At 44.4% G+C, this 17,996-nt stretch overlaps 1 protein-coding gene and 1 long non-coding RNA gene across 6 annotated transcripts in view; both read right to left on the minus strand.

The window, feature by feature from the left end:
- Nucleotides 1–17,996, minus strand: part of CORO1C (coronin 1C) — a 120,789-nt gene that overhangs the window by 79,759 nt on the left and 23,034 nt on the right. The window contains exon 1 of one of the 5 annotated variants that reach the window (XM_035257494.3): nt 7,706–7,744. The exons of 1 other annotated variant lie outside the window; for it this stretch is intronic. The gene's annotated coding sequence lies outside the window, so the exon portion shown is untranslated. Of the gene's footprint in view, nt 1–6,774; nt 6,979–7,100; nt 7,191–7,563; nt 7,745–17,996 lie in introns of those variants that run through there. 3 more of the 5 variants (XM_054238824.2, XM_002752958.6, XM_078337195.1) reach the window with 3 other exon arrangements.
- LOC144577667 (uncharacterized) lies at nt 2,666–4,364 on the minus strand. Its single transcript, XR_013522089.1, has 2 exons — nt 4,318–4,364; nt 2,666–3,643 (listed from the first exon to the last, which is right to left on the minus strand). It is a non-coding gene; the product is annotated as an uncharacterized LOC144577667 (long non-coding RNA).

The following is a 17,996-nucleotide window of genomic DNA, read 5'->3' on the forward strand; positions in this document are numbered from 1 at the left end:
CCAAAAATTCTATCTTTTGCCAGGAACTAACCTTTTCCTTAAAATGGACAGACAAGCAGGCAGAGAGACTGAATACACAGATCTGAATAGAGAAGACTGTCTGAACAGACATTTCCAATTCAGAGAGATGCAAAAATACTGAAGGTGTTTTTACCACCTTCCCATCCTGAAATTGGACACTTTTTGCCCTCTTCAGTGTCTCAACTTTGATTCAAAGTCTAAAATCCTCAGGTGGGAGTGGGAATACATATGCTTAATAGCTTAATGTCAGATGTAAAATGTATTAAACTTACTCTATTTGCTTCTCTGCAATTCCATTCATTAACAGACATTTAAGAGTGAAGAGAGGGAACAGGAATGTATTCAGCACCTACTCTGTATTAGGTACTTCATATAATTTTCCTGGCTTAATCTTGTCAATGACCCTGCAAGGTAAGCCTTTTGCATCTCCACCCTACAGAGGAGGAAAGTGAAGCTCAGGAGGTGAGGGAAGTGCCAAAGCCTCAGCTAGCAAGAAGTGGAGCTGAGAGTGAAGCCCAGCTCAAGCCTCAGTTCCCCTATATACAAAACTCTCTTAGAACGAGAACTACAGAAGGTACCCATAGCTCACTGTCCCTAATTAGACAAAAAAGTTGACAGTTTTCTTTCTCTTCTGCACTACCTTGCCACAATCCAAGGTTTAACGAACACACAAAAAAAGAAAAGGTATCCCAAAATGGCCAACAGGCTTCTCCCAATTCTCAGAAAGGTGCTAAGTGAATTTTTTTTTTTTTTTTTGAGACAGAGCCTTCCTCTGTCACCGAGGCTGGAGTGCAACTCTGTCACCCAGGATGAAGTGCAATGGTGCAGTCTTGGCTCACTACAGCCTCCACCTACTGAGTTTCAAGCAATTCTCCTGCCTCAGCCTCCCAAGTATCTTAGACTACAGGGGCATGCCACCATACCGGGCCAATTTTTGTATTTTTACTAGAGACAGGGTTTCACCATGTTGGCAAGGCTGGTCTCAAACCCCTGACTTCATGATCCACCCATCTCAGCCTCTCAAAGTGCTGGGATTACAGGCGTGAGTCACCATTTCAGCTCAGAGTGAAATATTTTTAATTAAAGCATTTTAAAAATGAACATAAGAACATAAAATATAAAGAATACTAACTTAAGTCAGACGCCCCAAGAGAAGAGAGCATGAACAAAAGAAAGAAGAAGCTGGGTGTGGTGGATCACACCTGTAATCCCAGCACTAGCACTTTCAGAGGCTAAGGTAGGAGGCTTGCTTGAGTCCAGGAGTTCAGGACCAGCCTGTGCAACATAGCGAGACTCCATCACTGCAAAACATTTTTTTTTTTAATGAATGACAAGAAAGTATACACCCTTAAAATCCAAGTTACAACCATTCTCATGAGTGTGACAGGGTAGTTCCAGTACTATCTGACCAAATACTATCACGGTTGGCCTATATGCATTCGGTGTGACTAAACTGTGTTCCCTGGCCATCTGCCCTACTGAGAAGATTGTGTGCCAGTCATTACTGTTCATCGGGGGAAAGAACCTGGCTGAGAATGTTCTGCCCTTGCGGAAATGTTTTAAACACTCACTTTTAAATCTGAGCACTTTTGGTAAGAGCTGGACTTGTATGCCAGAAAGGCAAAAGGAATTATCCCATTCATGTCATTTTAACATAGGCAGTAAAGACATTAATGATAATCAGAGAAACCCACTGACCTCAGGATCAGTTAACTTCAATAAATACTCATTCATTCAGCGAATATCAGTAAGCACTAATGACCAAGCTATGGACAAGAGAATCTCAGTCTGCCTTCCATGTGAATTGCTCTATTGCATTCTGCCTTGTATGGAAAAGCACCTTTCAGACTACAAGCTCAAATTTGGGTCCAGTCACTTGTAGCAAACAGTCATGGTGAATATATAATACATGACAGCCCAGACAAACGTCTGCCTATGAGATGAAGAAGTTTTCATGGAGGAAACACATCAAGATCAACGTCCCAAAGGACAAGCGGGATTCTAGAAGTAGAAAGGGGATGGAGTAATAAGTTCATCACAAGATTTGAAAGCTGGGATGTTTCGGGGAGTGACACTGGAGATGAAGACACAGGAAGGGAAATAGAAATAAGGCAGGCTGAAATCAGAGCCCACCTGAATCCACACCTCATTAAGAAGTCTGAACTTCATTCTGTGGGTAAAGGTGAGGCTGCCAGAGGATTTGAACAGGTGAACAGCATGTTCCCTGATGAATCCTTTTTGACCTACAGCCTATCTTAAAATGAATTAATTCAAATCTTTGGCCGGGCACGGTGGCTCATGCCTGTAATCCCAGCACTTTGGGAGGTCAAGGTGGGTGGATTACCTGAGGTCAGGAGCTCCAGACCAGCCAACATGGAGAAAGCCCATCTCTACTAAAAATACAAAATTAGCCAGGCGTGATGGTGCATGCCTGTAATTGCAGCTACTCAGGAGGCTGAGGCAGGAGAATTGCTTGAACCTCAGAGGTTCAAGCAGAGGTTTTGGTGAGCCGAGATTGCACCATTGCATTCCAGCCTGGGCAACAAGAGTGAAACTCTGACTCAAAAAAAAAAAAAAAAAAACTAGATATTCCTATGTGTTCTATAGGGGAATGCATATTTAGAAAAAAGAAACCTTTCCCCAGTCCTTTCACATTTGGGTTTTAATTTATATAACCAAAATATTATTGATGAGGGTGTGGTTTAAGGTCTAATTTCTAACCAGTAAGACTCCATTATGCATAAATTGGAAATCATCAAAATTTAAAATGTTTGTGCCTAAAAGGGGACACCATCAAGAAACTGAAAGGACATGTCAGAATGCAAGAAAATTTCTGCAAATCATACAGGTGATAATGCACTTGAATTTAGAATACATGAACAACTTTTATAACACCAATAAAAAAACAACCCATTAAAAAATGGGCAGAGCATTTGAATAGACATTTCTCCAAGGATTACATACACAAATATTCACCAATCACATGAAAAGATGCTCAACATCATTACTCATTAGGAAACATATGGCTAGAATAAAAAAGTCAGAGAGTAACAAGGGTTGGCAAGAATGTGGAAAATTTAGAAAATTCATATACTCTTGTGAACACTGTAAAATGGTGCAGCTGCTTTAGAGGAGTCTGGCAGTTCTTTCAATCGAGTTACCATACAACCCATCAATTACATTCCTAGATAAATAGGAGAAATGAAAACATGTTCATAGCATTATTCATAATAGCCAAAAAGGGAAAATACCCAAATGTTCATGAACTGATGAATGGATAAACAAAATATGGCATATCCATACAATGGAATATTATTTGACCATTAAAAAAAAGAATGAAGTGGCCAGGCTCAGTGGCTCATGCCTGTAATCCCAGTACTTTGGGAGGCCGAGGCAGGCAGATGACCTGTGGTCAGGAGTTCGAGACCAGCCTGGCCAACACAGTGAAACCCTGTCTCTACTAAAAACACAAAAAATTAGCCAGGCATGGTGGTGGGCGCCTGAGATCCCAGCTACTCGGGAGGCTGAAGCAGGAGAATCACTTGAATCTGGGAGGTGGAAGTTGTAGTGAGCCGAGATTGTACCACTGCACTCTAGCCTGGGCAACAGAGCAAGACTCCATCTAAAAAAAAAAAAAAAAGAATAAAGTACTATACAATACTACAACATACATTTACCTTGAAAATATGCTAAATAAGGGCAAGACACAAAAGACTACATATTGTATGATTCCATTTATATGAAACATCCAAACAGGCAAATCCATAGAGAAAGCAGATTAGTGGTTGCCTAGGGCTGAGGAGGCCAGGAACTGGTGAGGAAGGACTTCTAAGGGATATGGGGTTTCTTTTTTAGGGTGATGAAAATGTTCTAAAGTTGACTGTGGTGACAGCTGCACAACTCTGTGAATATACCAAAAACCATTGAGCTGTATACTTTAAATGGGTGAACTGTGAGGTATATCTAATGAAGCTGTTATACAACAAAAAAATTCCATTCTGCACTCTCGAAATACAAAATGCTCAGAAAGGAGCACAGAACCTTATTCAATCACTTTAAAGGATCTGAACTAGGGCAAAGAAAACCCAGAGAGATTCTATTACTTAACATTCTAGGTACTAGGTCATACTGAAATATTCATGAAGAATTCCATGTTTTAATACAGAAAAGGTATCTTAAGTTTAAAAAGACATACAAGTGTCAGAAAAAAGGTTTCCATAATCCAAGGAGAAGATAACACAGAGAAGTCATAAATGGAAAACAAGCTTAAGAGGTTTTAATCACGTGGATGTGTACCTTGAAAATGCAAGTAGCTCTCAAATTTATTATTGCTCCACCCCTGGAAAAGAGGTCAGAGGCAAAACAGCCCAATTAATAATGTTTCTAAAGTACCAGCTTGTGACAAATCAAAATATGAGAAATTAATATTCTGCCATCATAAAGAAGACACTAGACATACCCATTTACATTACTAAGAATTGATATTTATCCTTTTGAACATTCCATCTCGTAGACATTAGAGTGACTCTCTACCTCATGGTTGGAGTGGATCCCAGAAGTAACAGATAAGTTAAACATAAAACTTTTATCAAAAAAAACAGCAGTGTTTAAAAAAACTGCTATTCACCCACACCGAATCTAATCCTAAACTATACATAAATCAACATAAATGCTGATTAGCACAATATGCGAGCAAAGTAACAAAGGATCATGGAAAATTCAATATTGTGTGCAGTGATGTTTCATCGGTATGTATCTATTAAAATTCATCAGGCTTTAATGTACCTTCCACCATAATCAAAAATAAATATGGACAAGATACGTTCTATATTTGGCAAAAATGTATGTACCTGACCTTTATACCAAATCTTTGTTCAATCCTCAGTACACATGACTACCATCTACCACAAAACACTGCATTTCAAGACCTAAGGTACAACACAATTCTCAAGTTTTTTTTGTTTTTTTGTTTGGAGACGGAGTCTCCGTCTGTTGCCAGACTGGAGGGCAGTGGTGCGATCTCGGCTCACTGCAACATCCACCTCCCAGGTTCAAGCAATTCTCCTGCCTCAGCCTCTCGAGTAGCTGGGACGACAGGCGCACACCACCATGCCCAGCTAATTTTTGTATTTTTAGTACAGACGGAGCTTCACTATATTGGCCACAATGGTCTCGATCTCCTTACCTCGTGATCCACCCACCTTGGCCTCCCAAAGTTCTGGGATTACAGGCGTGAGCCACCGTGCCCAGCCAATTCTCAGTTTCATTTCACATTTTTTCCCTACTTATTTATGCAGTCTCTCAGATCCGTGTTTACTATTATTATGCTTCATAACCAAACATTATAACTGTGAAACATACCTCCAAGCCAAAAATATTAGTTCCCTTAAATCATCTGAAGTGTACAGAATCAAGTCCAAAATAGATTTTACACATTTCTTCAGTTTTACAGGGAATGCAGAAAGTGAATTAATATTAAACAGATATCTTCACAATTGAACAGACGGTACACAAAGCAACTGCTTATACTTAATCATGTTTCTGTCTATTCTAGCAGGCCCTGGTGTCAGGAGAACGTTCTGCCAGATAAGGACAATGAGATGCATTATTATATAGAGTGACTAAGAGCCCGACAAGTACTGTTTTAAAATGTAATCCCAAGCAGAAAGGCTGCGGTAAGAGGGTCTAATATTTTGTGATAACTGTTTCCAAAAGTAAATATATTCGCCACCCAGTACCAGTTTATTAAACGCACACTACAGTCAATTCTTTTCAAATGTCTTATACAAGAGAAAAGCCTTTGTATCTTACTATGCTGGGGGAAATGAACAACTTGCAATTTGCTTCGCACTCTAAATCCCACGTTTGCAACGTGTAGAGCAAGCACTTCAGACACCACAGAACAAGGGCGGCCTACATTACGGCCAAATATAGGATGTGTTTCTAAACCGTGATGCAGTAAAGCCTACGATTCCTTTTCCAGCGTTCAAAATCCTTTGAACACTCCCAAAAAAGGATGGCAGGGCCAGCGCCTCCCTCCCAGAGGAAGCCCCTTTCTTCTCGGCTCTCTCCGCAGCCTGCCACTTCCCCCTAACACATTCAAATCATTTGAGAGACTGAGAGCTGGGGAGCGTGCGCCGGTGGGGACAGGCGGGAGAGCTCGGTTTCTGCATTCCCACCCTCCACATCCGACCTCACCCTCAGTCATTTCGGCGCAGCGGGGCCCCACCTGCACCTAGCTCGTTTTTCCTGCGTCCCTCGCCAGCTGCCCAGCTATTAGGGGAACACACCTCTGAATCATCCAGTTCACTAGGACGCCCCGGGCCCCCGACCCGACAGCCTTCCTGCTTCGTTCCTCCCCTCCCAAACCCCAGCCAGTACCAGCCCTCTGCTCCCTCCGCCAGGCTCAGCCTCGTCCCAAGCCGCTCCCACCCACATTACTCCAGCTTCAGCCCTGCCCCGCCCTGCCTGACCCCAACCGAGATCTGCAGGGCGCAGAGCTGGCCTCGCACCCAAAGCCAGACAACCCGGAGGCTAGGCGGCCGCCCTCGCCCCTACCGACTCAAGGCCCAGCTCGCCCCGGCCCCTTCTCGCCCCCACCCAGTCGCTCCCTGGGGCAGCCCTAACCCCGTCCCCAGGCCTGGAGCCCCTGGGCTCTGCGCCTCGCCCCGAGCAGCCCTTCCGCTCCCAGCACCTCGCCCAAGCAGGCGATCCCTGACCCCTAAAAGCCTTCCTTGGGCAGCCGCGTCCCACCTCGGCCCGCAGCTCCGCACCCGGCCAGAAGCGTTCCGGACCTCGAAAGCCTCCTCCCCACAGGGACCCTGATCCACGCTCCCCACGCCAGCTGGTTCTGTCCCCAACTCCCTTTCCCCGAGACCCCGACAGCAGCCCCCGGCCCTAAATCCTTGCACCCCGGTCCGTGAACCCGCGCCTCGCGCGCCCACCCAGCCCTGTACCCTCCACCCGGCCCTGCCCCTCGCCCCGCCGGCTCCTGTCAGCCGGCGCCGGCGCATGCTGAGAGGACAGGTTCGCCCGCTCCACTCCCTCTCAGGCTGCCCCGCCGGGCGCGCGCCGCTCACCCGGGCCGAGGTGCCTGAGGCGCCGCCGCCGATGTCCCCGCTGCAAAGCCGGGCGAAGCCTCCAACTGCAGCCGCCTCCCGCCTGGCACTGAGTGCCGTGCGGGGGAGGGGCACGGGCAGCCGCCACCGCCCCCGCCGCCGAGCGTAGGCCCCGCCCCCGCGCCGCGCGGCGCCCAACGAGGGTTGCCAGGCCGCGATGCGCCACGCCCACTTCCGGGAGGGGAAGCCCGCTTCCCACCCCACGTTCCACGCCTCGCTACGCCCCCTCTGGTCGCGCCGAGGGATGCCGGTGGGCCGCGGAGGCAGGCGGTGCCCAAGAGCACGCCCCACTCTCCAGTTATCTGAGTGGCTGGAGGGCCACGCCCACAAGCGCCTCCGAGCCACGCCCACTGATCCTTAGACCCTGGAGCGGGGTTCTCAGAGCCCCGCCCACTGACCCGCTCGGCTTTGCAAGGCCACGTACCCTGGCTCCTCAAAGATTCCCCCAGAGCCCCTTAACACAGGAACATCAGCTCCTCTGAACCCCGCGCACTGCCTATCCAAGTCCTTAAACCAGCCTCCTGGTTCCCTAAGCCCAGCTCCCCTCCCACTGCTTCAGAACTCACCCAGCGGCCTCACAAAACCCCGCCCCGTCTTCCAGAAGCCCCACCCAAGGGCCGCAACCCTATTCCTAGCACCTCAAGCCCCGCCTACTGCCCGCCTCAATGCTTACATATCAAGCCCCGCCCCGGACTCGCGAATCCCCGCCTCTGGCTCCCGAGGCTCCGCCCTGGCTCCGTCACACCCTCCCACCACCTCCCTGAAGACTGCCGAAGTTCCAGCCCTCCCCGAACCGTCCATTGTCACATTCCTAGTGCAGGGTGGCCGCCCCCGGGCTGGGCCGCACCCACGTAACCCCAAAGAGGGCCTGGGATTGACCCCATTTCGCAGGTGAGGGAATGGAAACTTCAGGGTCCCTCCCTTCCTTTCCCTGGCCAGAGTCCCTTAATAACTGGGCGGCCCAAGCCTGAAAGTCGGAGCACGGGATTTGAGCCTCAGCTCTGCTGGTCGTCAGACTGTGTGACCTGGGGCAGTTCTCTTACCTCTCTGAGCGTGAGTTCCCTAATCTTTAGCATGAAGAAGTTGTCCTGTTACTAGCCAAAGTCCCTTTCTGAAATACCAAGCTCTGAAATACCAAGATTTGAGGAAACAAAGCCTGGGGAACCGAATCGACTGGGGGGTAGTGCTATTTACTTCCCAAAGCAAGGCATCTTTGCCGTTCACAGGGAGATTTTTCATTTTAAGCTTCAGCCTCAGAAACGTGTGTTATGTAAATCAAACTCGACCTGAACTAAGACAGCTATCACAGCAAATTACTTATCATAAGAGTTTCTTAATCTGTAAAATGGGGATAATAGCAGCCCCTCCCTCACAGGGTTTCATGCGATCATATTAGCAGCCATGATCATGGCATTACTTTTTTCCATTAAAAGGAATGGCAAAACCGCGATTACTTTTGCACCAGCATAATAGTCATATACTTAGAAGTGTTCCTAGTTTGTGATAAACTCTCAACAGACAGTGCCTGTTGCTGCTACTGCAGGGACTCAACAAAATGAAAGGATGGGTTTCATTTTGCCTTCAACCAGCCACTCCTAATAGGAGGAATTCAACACCCTTCCTGCAGCAAGATTTGCCACTCACTTCATTTAAATGAGATAAACGTGATAAAACACCTATTACAGTGACTGCCATATGGTGAGGCTCAAAAACAATGCACTAGTTTTTGTTTGTTTGAAACAGATTCTTACTCCATGTCGCTCAGGCTGGAGTGCAGTGGGGCAGTCCACAGCTCACTACAGCCCGGACTTCCCAGGCTCAAGCAATTCTCCCACCTCGACCTTCCACATAGCTGAGACTACATGCACCCATCACCATGCCCAGCTAAATTTTTTAAAAATTTTTTGTAGAGGCGGGGCATAGTGGCTCACACCTGTAATCCTAGCACTTTGGGAGGCCAAGGTAGGCAGATCACAAGGTCAAGAGATCAAACCATCCTGGCCAACATGGTGAAACCCCATCTCTCCTAAAAATACAAAAAATAGCCAGGTGTGGTGGCATGTGCCTGTATCCCCAGCCACTCAGGAGGCTGAGGCAGGAGAATCACCTGAACCTGAGAGGTGGAGCTTGCAGTGAGCAGAGATCGTGCCACTGTACTCCAGTCTGGGCAATAGAGCAAGACTCTGTCTCAAAAAAAAAAAATTTTTTTTGTAGCAAGATGAAGTCTTGCTATGTTGCCCAGGCTGGTCTCAAACTCTTGAGCTCAAGAGATCCTCCCACCTCTGCCTCCCAAAGTGCTGGGATTACAGGCATGAGCCACTGTGCCCACAGTTCACTAGTTTTGAACAATAGAAGTTGACTTTTTAAAATTCACTAGTTAATTAAGTTAATTAATTAAACAGGGGCATTGATAGAAGTGAGTTCTGAGTGCTTTGGGGAAAATGAAGATTGATAAATTGCTTTGAGTTCCAACTGGAAACCACTGAGTAAGCTGGCTTATTCTTTAGAAACAGATTATTGCTAACATTTATCCATCACTTACATATGCTAGGCACTATCTGAGTGCTTTACATGCAAAAATTTTCTGAAATTTCTCAACAATCCTATGGCCACAGAAATAATAATCTTTTTTTTCTTTTTTTGAGGCGGGGGTCTCACTTTTTTGCCCAGGTTGGAGAGCAATGGCTCAATCTGGTTCACTGCAGCTTATAACCACCAAGCTCAAGCAATCTTTCCACCTCAGCCTCCCGAGTAGCTAAGACTACAGGTGCACACCACTTTGCTTACTAATATTTTTACTTGTTGCAGATAGGGCCTTGTTTTGTTGCCCAGGCTAGTCTCAAATTCCTAGGCTCAAGATATCCTCCCAACTTGGCCTCCCAAAGTGCTGGAATTACAAGCATGAGCTACCACACCCAACCCAGAAAAGATTTCTAATCCCCACCTATCAAGGTGAAGAAACTGAGATTCAGAGAAGTTAAATTCCTTGTCCAAGTCATATGGCTTGAACCACAAAGAACCCACATCCATCTAAATGCAGAGCCTGCACTCTTAGCCAGTTAGTCATTACACTAAACTGTCTCTGTGGCAGCAAGACAGAACAGAAAAACCATGGACTTTGTATTCTGACTGGTTTAGGTTTAAATCCAGGCTCCACCTATTCCTCATTGTGTGACATTGAGCAAGTCACTTCCCCTCTCTGAGCCCTAATCTCCTGGCCTATATATCACCAGGGTCATGTAAATGCTTACTCCAGGAAGTGGTTTTGAATATTCGGGAGTGTAAATGCAATGAATTAGGACATGGCAAAGCACCCAACAGAGTGCCCAGCACGAAGTAGGTGTTTTAAAACATGTTGATGATTAAAAATCGCTGGGTTCCCACTAGGAGTGATGGCTGACACCTGTAATCCCAGCACTTGGGACGCTAAGGTGGGCGGATTGCTTGAAGTCAGGAGTTCAAGCAATTTTGCCTTCAACCAGCCACTCCTAATAGGAGGAATTCAATAGGAGCCTGGCCAACATGGTTAAACTCGTTCTCTACTAAAAATACAAAATTTAGCCGGGCATGGTGGCACATGCCTGTAATCCCAGCTACTCAGGAGGCTGAGGCAAGAGAACCACTTGAACCAGAGTTTGGAGGTAGAGGTTGCAGTGAGCCGAGATAGCACCGCTGCACTCCAGCTTGGGAAACAGAGTGAGACTCTGAAAAAAATAAACCAGAAAGAAATTAAAATTAAAATTAAAAAATCTCAGGCTTCCATGAGATCATAGATAAATGATGAAATTAGAAGTGATGAAATGATAATGATGAAATTAGAAGTAAGATTTTCCATGACACCAGTTGCCCCCACCAGATCATACCACCAGAAAGCAGCCATAAAATATGCTACGAAAGATCCCAAGGCCTTCATCTTCCCACGGCCTCTTTCAGTTCCTAGTCTTAGCCCTGCATTTGGTGAAGTCATTCTTGCACCGAAGCACCCAATGCCAGAACCAACGCCACGTCACTCCCACTCCATACCTACCCCAAATGTGGTCAGCTGAGAGCTGCTACTTCCAGAAACAGGAAAAGTGCATAACTCTTTGCTGGGAGAAAACTCCATCATCTTGTTGTTCTTGAACCTACAGCAATTGCTTTGTGGGCCTGAAAGAAACCCTGGCTCTGTCCAAGCTGGCCCTAAAGGGAGGAATCCAGGTCCAGGTGAGATGCTGGATTTAAGAGTTTTCTCCTGCTCTCAAAAGCTGGTGATTTCTAAAGTGGCCCAAGACAGATGCTAGATGGAGAGAAATTTAATGATCAGGAAAAATGAGAATGATTCCAGACCCCATATGATATAGATGCCAGCTTATGTATGAAGAGGAAAGAATTGTGGGCCCAGCATCCAGAGGCTCCTTAGCAAATCATTTTTCTATTTTTTCTGAGTACCAAATGGGGACATTTGTTTTAGGTTGCTAGGGCAACCTAGAAGCTCAGTGAATTACCCTGTGGAGGCATTAACAAATAATAATATTATTAAATAATTGAGACTGGAAATCCTTAGAGTAATCTCAGTGGGCAAAAACCCTAATTGAGCAATAGAAGACAACAAAGCTTGAGAGTATTAAAATTCACTATACATTGATAAATCTTCATGTTCACTGCTTTGGGTACTTCTTTCTGCAAAATAGAGACTGGAAAAATACTGAATGATTGACTGGCTACAGACAAATGCCTTTTTTAAAATTAAAATTTTAATTTTGAGATAATTGTAGGTTCACATGCAAGTGTAAGAAATAATACAAAGAGCCGGGAGCACCTGTAATCCCAGCTACCTGGGAGGTGGAGGCACAGGAATCGTTTGAACCCAGGATGTGGAGGTTGCAGTGAGCCAAGATCACGCCACTACATCCCAGCTTGGGTGACAGAGCAAGACTCTGTCTCATTAAAAAAAGAAAGAGAGAGAGAGATCACGTGTCACCAGGTGCAGTGGCTCACACCTGTAATCCTAACACTGTGGGAGGCCAAGGCAAGTGGATTGCTTGAGCTCAGAAGTTTGAAACCACCGTGGGCAACATAGTGAAACCCCATCTCTACAAAAAATTTTGTAAAAAAATAACCAAAAAAGGGGTGGGGAGCTAGGGGAAGGATAGGAGAAATACCTGATGTAGGTGATGGGGAGATGGATGCAGCTAACCACCATGGCATGTGTATACCTATGTCACAATCCTGCATGTTCTGCACATGTACCCTAGACTTTAAAGTACAATCAAAAAAAAGAAAAGAACCAAAAAAAGAGAGCAATCACACACACCTTTTATGCAGCTTCCCCCAATGGTAGCATCTTGCAAAACTATAGTACATTATAACCTGAATATTGACACTGATACAGTCAAGATAGAAAATATTTCCCTCGGCCGGGCACAGTGGCTCACGCCTATAATCCCAGCACTTTGGGAGGCCGAGGCGGGTGGATCACGAGGTCAAGAGATTGAGACCATCCTGGTCAACAAGGTGAAACCCCATCTCTACTAAAAATACAAAAATTAGCTGGGCATGGTGGTGCGTGCCTGTAGTCCCAGCTACTCGGGAGGCTGAGGCAGGAGAATTGCTTGAACCCAGAAGGCGGAGGTTGCGGTGAGCCGAGATCGTGCCATTGCACTCCAGTCTGGATAACAACAGTGAAACTCCGTCTCAAGAGAAAAAAAAAAAAAGAAAATATTTCCCTCACCACAAGGATATTTCATGTTGCCCTTTGGTAGCCACATCCACTTCCACCTTCCATTCACCCCCTCAAGCCCTGACAACCTCTCATCTGTTCTACATTTCTATAATTTTGCCATTTCAATCATGTCATATAAGGCTGGGCACAGTGGCTCATACCTATAATACCAGAACTTTGGGAGGCCGAGGTGGGCAGGTCACCTGAGTTCAGGAGTTTGAGACTATCCTGGCCAACATGGTGAAACCCCGTCTCTACTAAAAATACAAAAAAAATTACCTGGGCGTGGTGGCGCACACCTGTAGTCCTAGCTACTCAGGAGGCTGAGGCATGAGAACCACTCAAATCCCCGAGCAGCTGAGGTTGCAGCGAGCTGAGATCACACCACTGTACTCCAGCCTGGGCGACAGGGCCAGACTCCATCTCAATAAAAATAATAATAATAACAAAATCAAGAAGTAGCTAAATAAATTATGGGACAACACTAATGCAACTGTTAAAAATAGTGTTAAAGACCAGTAAAATGAAAAATAATTATGTTACAGTGTTAATTTAAAAAAAGAATGTCATAAATGGAATCAAATAATATGTAACCTTTTGGAATTGGCTTTTTCACTCTGCATAAATCTCTGGAGATGCCTCCAGGTTGTTGCACGTGTAAGTAGTTTGGTCCTTATTATTGCTGAGTAGTGTTCCATGGTTCAGATCCACCACAGCTTAAATATTCACCCACTGAAAGACATATTGTTTGACCTTTTCACCCATTGAAGGACATAGGTTGGAGCTATTATGAATAAAGCTGGTATAAATGTTATAAACATTCATGTACAGCTTTTTGTGTGAACATACATCTTCATTTCTCTGTGAAAAATTCCCAGGAGTCCAATTGCTGGGTTATATGGTAGCCCTATGTTCAGTATTTTAAGAAACTGTCAAATCATTCTCCAGAATGGTTGTACCATTTCATGTCCCCACCTACCAGCAATCTATGAGTGATTCGGTTTCTTTTTTTTTTTTTTTTTTTGAGATGGATTTTCGCTCTTGTTACCCAGGCTGGAGTGCAATGGCACCATCTCAGCTCAGCGCAACCTCCGCCTCCTGGATTCAAGCAATTCTCCTGCCTCAGCTTCCCGAGTAGCTGGGACTACAGGCATGCACCACCATTCCCAGCTAATTTTTTAATGTATTTTTAGTAGAGACGGGGTTTCACCATGTTGACCAGGATGGTCTCGATCTCTTGACCTTGTGATCGACCTGCCTCAGCCTCCTAAAGTGCTGGGATTATAGGCGTGAGCCACCGCACCCGTCCTAGTGATTCAGTTTCTATGCATCTTTGCCAGCATTTGGTGTTGTCACTGTTTTTAATTTAGCCATTCTGATAGGTATAGAGTAATACTTTATTGTGGTTTTAATTTGCATTTTCCTGATGGCTAAGATTGTTTAAAATCTTTTCATGTTCTTATTTGATATTTATGTATTTATTTTAAAATTTTTATTCTTTTTTTCTGAGCCAGAGTCTTGCTCACCCAGGCTGGAGTGCAGTGGTGTAATCTCAGTTTACTGCAATCTCCGCCTCTCAGGTTCAAGTGATTCTCCTGCCTCAACCTCCCAAGTAGCTAAGATTTCCAGCACCCACCACCATGCCCAGCTAATTTTTGTATTTTTATAGGGATGGGGTTTCACCATGTTGGCCAAGCTGGTCTTGAACTTCTGACCTCAAGCAATCCACCTGTCTTAGCCTCCCGAAGTGCTGGGATTACAGGCATGAGCCACTGCACCTGGCTCTTATTTGCTATTTATATGTCTCTTCATGTCTTGCTAATTTTCTTTTCTTTTCTTTTTTCTTTTTTTCTTTTTTAGACAGGGTCTCACTCTTTTTTTAGACAGGATGATAACCCAGGCTAGAGTACAGTGGCATGATCATAGCTCACTGCAGCCTCAAACTCCTGGGCTCAAGTGATCCTTCTGCCTCAACTTCCCCAGTAGCTGGGACTACAAGCACACACCACCACACTTGGTTAATTTTTAAATTATATTTTGTAGAGATGGGGGTCTCACTATGCTGCCAAGGTTGGTGTCAAACTCTGGGCTCAAGCAATCCTCCAAAGTGCTGGGATTACAGGGATGAGCCACTGCACCCCACCAACAGCACATATTTTTATTACAATGTCCGTGAGCTCATGGCTAGTACATTGAAATACAGTTTTTGTATGTTTACCTCATAACCCAGGGCCTTGTTAAACTTGCCTATTAGTTCTACAAAGTGTTTTATAGATTCCTTGGGATTTTCTACACAAACAATCATGTCACCTGAAATAGAGACAATTTTAATGTTTTTCTTTCCAATCTGCATGTTGCTTATGCCCATTTCTTGCCTTATTGCACTGGCTAGCACCTCCGGCACTATGTTGAATAAGGAGTGAAAGCAAAGGTCTTTGCCTTGTTCTTGACCTTTGGCAGGAAGCATTCAGTCTTTCATCATTAAACATAATATTGGCTGCAGATTTTCTTTTTGTAGTTGCTCTTTATCAAATTGAGGAAGTTGGCTGGTCAGAAAGTAGTGAGTTATCACAATTGATTTTTTACAGTCAGTTACAGATCAAACTCCATGTACTACTCCTCCCCCACTCCACCCCCACTTCTCACTACTGCACTTGGTTAGTCTTTAAAAAAAAATCAAGGAAGTTTCCTTCATTCCTATTTATTTATTTATTTATTTATTTGAGGTGGAATCTTGCTCTGTCACCCAGGCTGGAGTGCAGTGGCGTGATCTTTGCTGGGCACAACCTCCACCTCCCAGGTTCAAGTGAGTCCCCTGCCTTAGCCTCCTGAGTAGCTAGAATTACAGGCACGTGCCACCACGTGCCTGTGGTGTATTTTTAGTAGAGACCGGGTTTCAGTATGTTGGTCAGGTTGGTCTCAAACTCCTGACCTCATGACCTACCTGTCTGGGCCTCCCAAAGTGCTGGAATTATAGGCATGAGCCACCGCATCTGGCCCATTCCTATTTTTAAGAGTTTTAAAATCATGAATACCTGTACTACACTAAATGATATATGAACTTTCCTCTTTAACTACCTGTTCATATGGTAGATTACATTGATTTCTGAATACCAAGTCAGTCTTGCATCCCTGGAATAAATCCCAGTTGGTAAAGGTAGACAATTCTTTATACATATTACTGAATTCTGTTTGCTAATTTACTGTTAAGCATTTTTGTTTCTTTTTTTTAATTTTATTATCAGACAAGGTATCACTCTGTTGCCTGTGCTTGAGTGCAGTAGCATAATTTTGGTTCACTATAGCCTAGATCTCATAGGCTCAGCCCCCTGGGTAGCTGTAACTACAGGCATGCCACCGCATCCAGTTAATTTTTGCATCTTTTGTAGAAATGGGGTTTTTACCATGTTCCCCAGGCTGGTCTCAAGCCTGGGCTCAAGGTATTCTCCCGCTTGCTTCACTGTCCCAAAGTGAAGAATTACAGGCATGAGCCCCCACACTTTACTGCATTTTTGTTTCTATACTCATGTGAGATATTAATCTGGAGTTCCATCTTTTTTTTTTTTTTTTTTTTTTTTTGAGATGAAGTCTCACTCTGTCACCCAGGCTGGAGTGCAATGGCATGATCTTGGCTCACTGTAACTTCCGCTTCCTGGGTTCAACCAATTATCCTGTCTCAGACTCCCAAGTAGCTGGGATTACAGGCATGTGCCACCATGCCCGGCTAATTTTTTTTGTATTTTTAATAGAGATGGGGTTTCACCATGTTGGCCAGGCTGGTCTCAAACTCCTGACCTCTGATGATCTGCCCACCTCAGCCTCCCAAAGTGCTGGGATTATAGGCATGAACCACTACGCTCAGCCATAAGTTCTGTCATTAATCAGTGTGTTTATACCATTTACATTTAAGGTAATTATTGATATGTTAGAGCTGAAGTCTGCTGTTTTATTTTGTGCCTGTTTCCTCTATTTTTCATTTCTCTGTTTCCTTTTTACTGCCTTCCTGTGGGATGTTTAGAGTTTCTTTTGATTTATCTACAGTGTTTTTGAGTGTATCTCTTTGAGTAGCATTTTTAGTACTTTTTCTAGATACTACATTATCGATGGATAGATAGAGAGAGAGATTGGTAGATATCCACAAAAAATAGAAGATATAAGAAGGAATCAAATGGAAATTTTAGAACCAAAAAACATAACAACAAACTAAAAGAATCCCATGAATGGACTCAACAACAGAATAGACGGGGCAGAGGAAAAAATCAATGAACTTGAAGACAGAACTACAGGAATTACCTAATGTGAAAACAACAGAGAGAAAATAGACTTTGGTCTTATAAAAAAGAGAAAAAGTCTTCATGTAGTGCTATAAAGTCCTCTCTTAGGTCTTGTTTAGCTGTATGCCATGAATTTGATATGTTGTATTATCACTTTCATTCACTTTTATGTATTTTTTACTTTCCTTTGAAATTTTCTCTTTGAGACATGTGTTATTTATTTTATTTTATTTTATTTTTTGAGACGGAGTCTCACTCTATCACCCAGATTGGAGTGCAATGGCGCAGTCTTGGCTCACTGCAACCTCCGTCTTCTGGGTTCAAGCACTTCTCCCACCTCAGCCTCCCAAGTAGTGGGGACTACAGGTGCACACCACCACACCCAGCTAATTTTTTGCATTTTCAGTAGAGACAGGGTTTCGCTATATTGGCCAGGCTGGTCTCGAACTCCTGACCTTGTGATCCATCTGCCTCAGCCTCCCAAAATGCTGGGATTATAGGCATGAGCCACTGTGTCTGGCTGAGACATGGGTTACTTATAAGAGTCTTGTTTAGTTTCCAAGTGTTTGGAGATTATTCTGTTATCTTTCAAACAAATACACAGAATCCCAGGGACCTTGGGACTATAACAAAAGACCTAGCATTTATGACACAGAATTTCAGAAGTACAGGAGAAAGAGAATGGGGCTGAAAAGTACTTGAAGAAATAATGTCCAAACACTTCCCATATTTGGAATAAAGATTCCAAAAATCTATAGACGCTGAACAAAACTCAAACAAGGTAAACCCACAGAAGCCCACTCCATCAAACATCATAGTCAAACTTCTGAAAACTAAAGACAAAGAAAAAATCTTGAAAGTCCTGAGAAAAAAAAAGAAAGT

Source organism: Callithrix jacchus, chromosome 9, assembly GCF_049354715.1.
Source record: "Callithrix jacchus isolate 240 chromosome 9, calJac240_pri, whole genome shotgun sequence".
NCBI lineage: Eukaryota > Metazoa > Chordata > Mammalia > Primates > Cebidae > Callithrix > Callithrix jacchus.